Genomic DNA, 5,851 nt, shown 5'->3' with positions numbered 1-5,851 from the left:
ACTAAATACACAGGACAAGCCAAAAATAACAGGCAACAGGTGATCACAATCGGGAATTAAAAATGTTTAATGAATTAAGCAATCAGAAAAATCTTGGCAAGCTTAATAGTCTTCTGATAATCTTCCAAACCACGACGGATTAATCGCCTCCGCCCCCGGAGTTTTTCCCCGCAAAACGTAAGTATATCACTATGGCTCCTGTCATTTGCTCCGAGTGCAGTATGTTTAGTTATTCTTCTCCCGTCATTAGCAGTACGTTTGTCTGCGATAAGTGTAAGCTAGTTGCCAGGCTGACGGAGAAGATCGCAGACTTAGAGGGACGCATCCGGACGTTACGGGAGATTCAGGAGAGTGAGAGTTTTATTGACGCAGTGTTAGCGGCTTCAGATATGTCCGCTATAGTGAGCCAGTCTCCCCCCGCTCCGGCAGCAGGGCCTTCGCAGCAAGGCGAGTGGGTGACAACCCGGCAGCATAGCCGTAAGTCCAAACAGGACTCACACCGGCACCATTCACCCATTCACGTTTCTAACAGGTTCTCCCCACTCAGTGAAACACCCACTGAGCCGCCTGTTGAAAGCGCTCTGGTAATCGGCGATTCTATGCTAAGAAACGTGAGAGTAGCGACTGCAGCGGCCGTAGTTAATTGTCTCCCTGGTGCCAGAGCGACCGACATCTTATCAAACTTAAAAGTGCTGGCTAAGAGTAAACGTAAGTATTCGAATATTGTTATCCACGTCGGCACTAATGATGTCCGATTGAGGCAATCGGAGATCACTAAAGCAAATTTCATAAAGGTGTGCAGCCTTGCGAAGAAGATGTCCGCGTCAGTAACATGCTCTGGCCCCATCCCTGCTAGACGTGGCGACGAAATGTACAGCAGATTATCGTCGCTGCATCGCTGGCTGTCGGAATGGTGCCCGATAAATGGTGTGGGTTATATAGACCATTGGCGGACGTTCTGGGGTAGGCCTTGGCTTACGGGACGGTATTCACCCCACGTGGGCTGGTGCCGATCTCCTGTCAAAAAGCATAGCTCACAGTCTTAGGGCAGATCGCTGACTAACCAGAGCCAAGCCAAGGCGGCAGGCAAAACGGCTTAACCGACCGCCTGCTAGTCGCTTAGAGTCGTCACCCAGGGTTCATATTATTGAGACTGTGTCTGTTCCCCGCAGTTTTAATTGTGGGGGGTCATTCCATCGTAGTTCGTGTCTTAAAAACCTTAGGGAAATTAGACCTATTTCACCTCTGGATAGTAGGTGTAATGCAAACCTAAAACTTGGACTCCTGAACATTAGATCGCTGGCTCCTAAGACATTGCTCGTAAATGAAATCATTACTGATTCTAATCTTGGTGCCCTATTTCTTACTGACACTTGGCTAAAACCGAACGAGTTCTTGGCACTAAATGAATCCACTCCAGCTGAATATAGCTATAAGCATAATCCTCGGCCCAATCGCAAAGGTGGCGGGGTTGGTGCAATATTTAAGACCGACCTAGGAGTGCGTGAAAATACTGGTTATAGCTTTAGTACGTTTGAATTTATTATTCTAAGTCTTGCTAGCACATCTAAGTATAGTTCTACACCTCCAATCACCATTGCTATTGTGTATAGACCGCCGGGCCCCTATAGCAATTTCCTTAAGGAATTTGCAGATTTCTTAACAAACTTGGTGGTTACTACCGACAAGGCCTTGATTGTTGGTGATTTTAATATTCATATGGAAAATGAAAGTGATCCATTAACAAAAGCATTTACTACCATTCTTGACTCTGCCGGTGTACATCAGAATGTAACTGGGCCAACTCATGCCTGTAACCACACCCTAGACCTGATTCTTAGTCATGGTGTCCTGGTAGAACACATATCAATTATCCCTCAGAATCCTCTACTTTCAGATCATTACCTTTTAACATTTCAAATACAACATAACCCCCCTAAGGCCCCAGGTCAGAGGTACAATACTAGACGTTCCATAGCCTCATTATCCGCTGCAACTTTTCTGGATCAGCTCCCACAGTCCTTTAACCTTACCTCTGAAGCATCAAGTGTAAATGAACTTGAACAGGTAACCGTGAACATGGTGGGATCATTTCGTACCACTCTTGATCATGTAGCACCACTCAAGAAAATAAAACATAGAGATAAGAAACCTGCCCCCTGGTACTCTAACCGTACACGTGAACTTAAACAAGCTTCACGAAAGCTAGAACGCAAATGACGGTCAACAAAATTTGAAGTTTTTAGATCTGCCTGGAAAGAGAGCCTGTCTAAGTATAGACATGCACTAATGACTGCTAGGTCTATGTATCTCTCTAAACTAATAGAAACTAACAAAACCAATCCTAAATTCCTGTTTGAATCTGTATCTAGGTTAACAAAGAATCATTAAATGTTAAACTCACAAGTCCCAAGGGAGGCAGATGGTGGGGGTAGTTTTTCCCTCTGTGGTGGGGTCTGGTTGGCTGCCCCGGGCTCTGTGGTGCCCGGTGGTGCCGCTGCTCTGGCCCCCGGACTGGATGGGCCTCGGCTCTCCCGCCCTGGGTGGATTTCGGGGAACGGGGGTGCTTATGGGGGTCAGCGGGGGGGCTGGCTCCAGAGGGGGGGTACTTTTCCCCCCCCGATCCTTTCCTCCCCATCCCTAAATGCTTCCCTCCTCCCGCTCCGTCACCCCAACACACATATAGGGCTTTGAGGTGCAGGTGCGTCACTGGGATGCAGGGGAGGTATTCCTCCTCTGTCCCCCCGTGACCACCTGTGTCTCAATCACACATCACAACTTAGACACTCTCATTACTTACTCTCTCATGACACATACATTTAGGCCTTGGGGGTGGGCACAAGGAATGGCGTCCAGAGGGCGGTCTGTTCATTCAGCCTTACCTCTGGTGCCAGTGCCCACTTCTCAATTTTAAGTTGCACATAGACATTGAGGGTTCTGGGGAGGGGTCGAGCTGACACCAGCTGCTGATTGGCAGAGGGTGGTCAGCGCCATGCCCTTCCCCTGTTTTAAAGCACTTTAGAACAACACGCACCAACACCACATATGAGTGGGCGGAGGGAAGCATGGGGTCTTTTCACACCCCCGTTCTCTGTTCACCATCTGGGGCCGGGGGCTGGGAGGAGCTGGCCGTCCGGTCGGGGTCTGGGCTGGTGGGCTTCTCGGCTGCTGTGGGGTCCGGGGTGGTCTTCTTGTCCCCATGCCAGAGGAAAAAAGGGATCCATCTCCGAGGTCTGGTGGCGGATTGCCCCTCTGGGGGCGGTGGTGCCTAGATCTCGGAGTATAGAGTATATATGGGGAGTGTGAATGTGTGTATGGCGTTCATTTCTGTGTCTTCATGTTGGGCGAATGGGTGAATATTTGTTTATGTGTGCATGAGGGTGGGAACGTATGCTTGTGTATGTGTACGCCTGTTTGTCTATACGTATGTGTCAGGTTGGGTCTTAGACTCCACCTGAAATAACATCTCAGGCTCTATTGCCCCCCGCCACACTCCCTGCTGGTGGATGAAGCCCCCGGCTGCCGATGCGTTGGTGGTTCTCGATGTCCGGGGCTGGATGCTCTGGTGTGTGCTGGCTCACTCTCGGCGGTTGCCTGCCGGGGCCTGGCCCTTCCGGCTCTGTCGGGGCCCTGGCTGGGGGGTGGGGGGGCCCTTGGATCTCTGGGCCCGGGGTCCGGTCTGCCCTGGTGTGGCCGGCCGCCGGCGGGGCCTGCGTGCTCGTCGCCACGGCCCCCTGGGGCTCCTGTGATGTGGCTGCCGGATGGCCCCCCTCCGGAGCGCTCCTCTGCCCTTTTCTCGGTGGGGGCTGCAATTGTCCCTGCGGTGGTCCTCCTGGGGTTCCCGTGCCCTGGGGGGCCTCTGGATATCTGGGGCCCGGGTCTCCTCCGTGTCAACTTCATGTCCTGGGTGGGCAGGGCTGTGGCTCCCCACACACACTACTAGACAATTACATGGAGAAACCTTAGGAACACCAGCGCGCTGACACACAGGTGTACACACAGGTGCTCACGGACACATGCTCACGGACACACACTGTCTTGATCGGCTGTTGTTTCTGGGCATGGGTTGTAAGGCTGGTTGTGTGTGCTGTTCAACAACATTTAACGTTTCATGGTCGTTGTGATTAGTACAGATGTTGTATGTTGTCTTTCTCTTTTCAACAGACATGGAAGCAGATTATCTGTTTTGTTTTTTTCTTTTGTTTTTTTCTGTTTTCTTTCCATTCCTCTCTCCCTCTCTCTCTCTTCCCTCCTTCTCCTTTGTCCCCCCCCCTCCCTCTCCTTCTTTTGAGGAAGTAAATAAAAATATAAAATAAAATAAAAAATATATAAATAAATAAATAATAATAAAATAATAATAATAATAATAATAAATTAATAAATAAATAAATAAATACAGATAAAGTAGTCCCCCGCAGAGGGGGGGTGGAGGAGGGAATATAAAAAAAAAAAAAAAAAAACTCACAAGTCCCAGAAGCTCTTGGTAGTGATGCCTTTATTGCGTTTTTTAATAATAAAATAACCACGATTAGACATACCATCACGAGCACGCCCACGGCTGCACACAACCACCAATCCTCTGCTAGTGCTAGTGTTATTAGTAATAATGATAACACCTTTGAATGTTTCACTCCTGTAGTGCAAACAGAACTCCTTTTAATTTCCTCTTGCAAACCCACTACTAGCCTTGTTGACCCATCTACTTAAGGAAATTGCACCACTGATTAGCACTACATTGTTAAACTTGTTAAACTCATCTCTTAGTCTTGGATATGTTCCTAAATCTTTTAAAATGGCTGTTATTAGACCTATCCTAAAGAAACCAAATCTTGAACCTAGTGACTTAGGAAGCTATAGACCCATCTCAAATCTTCCCTTCATTTCTAAAATTCTGGAGAAAGTTGTTGCTCACCAGCTGTCTTCCTTTCTTCAAAATAATAAAGCTAACGAGCTGTTTCAGACCCAATCATAGCACAGAAACGGCCTTAGTCAAAGTGATAAACGACTTGCTTATGGCTTCCGACCGTGGCTGTATATCGCTATTATTCTTACTGGATCTAACTGCAGCATTCGATACTGTAGACCATAATATTCTTTTGGACCGGCTGGAAACATTGATTGGCATTAAAGGGACAGCACTACTGTGGTTTCATTCGTATTTAACCCTTAGGAGTCTGAAGGTGTTTTGGAGCCCTGAAGAGATTCTGACATGTCCTGACATTTGTGCATTTTTCAGTTACTTATAAACATATAAATGTCTAAAGTCTGATAACATTGTATTCAGCAGAAACTGGGTTACAATAATATATGAGCAGTATGTATGTACAAGTCTTTATATTGGAGAAAAAAACAGTTATGCGTGATTATTGAAAACAACAAAAAAATAAGTCACTGAAATTAGACCACAAAACACATTCATGACATTTGTGTACAAGACTTTTGTGACCTGGATCTTGTAGTGTAGAGGTTTTACTTCAAAATGATGTGACAATCATCTCACTCACTCATTTACAGAAAACAATACATTAATTTAAATTTTCTAAGACACTTTTTGTTTAGAAAGGCCATATGCGAGGAGGTGGGAATGCTCCTGAATAATGCTGTAGTTCACACCAGAGAAGACAAAGACCTGCATAATGAGCTGTATAATTACCCCTTTCAGTCAGGTATGGGACAGAGGAAAGTGCTACGAGAAAATAATTTGAGGACAGAAACATATTTCTTGGTTTGTGGTTTATTTAGCATGCATGTCCCGATGTGAGGTGCTGGTGAAGGCAAGGGTGATGCAGACACATTCCTAAAAACAAATAAATAAAAAAATGTTAGCATCTCAAACATTTACACCCGAAAT

At 46.7% G+C, this 5,851-nt stretch overlaps 1 pseudogene; it reads left to right on the top strand.

Moving 5' to 3' along the window:
- The first annotated feature begins 389 nt into the window (after window positions 1–389).
- LOC140578480 (uncharacterized) lies at window positions 390–1,059 on the top strand (annotated as a pseudogene).
- The last annotated feature ends 4,792 nt before the right edge of the window (window positions 1,060–5,851 follow it).

This window comes from Paramormyrops kingsleyae, chromosome 15 (genome assembly GCF_048594095.1).
Source record: "Paramormyrops kingsleyae isolate MSU_618 chromosome 15, PKINGS_0.4, whole genome shotgun sequence".
NCBI classification, from domain to species: Eukaryota; Metazoa; Chordata; class Actinopteri; order Osteoglossiformes; family Mormyridae; genus Paramormyrops; species Paramormyrops kingsleyae.
The sequence above is the reverse complement of the archived record's forward strand: the minus strand, read 5'-3'. Positions and strand labels throughout refer to the sequence as shown.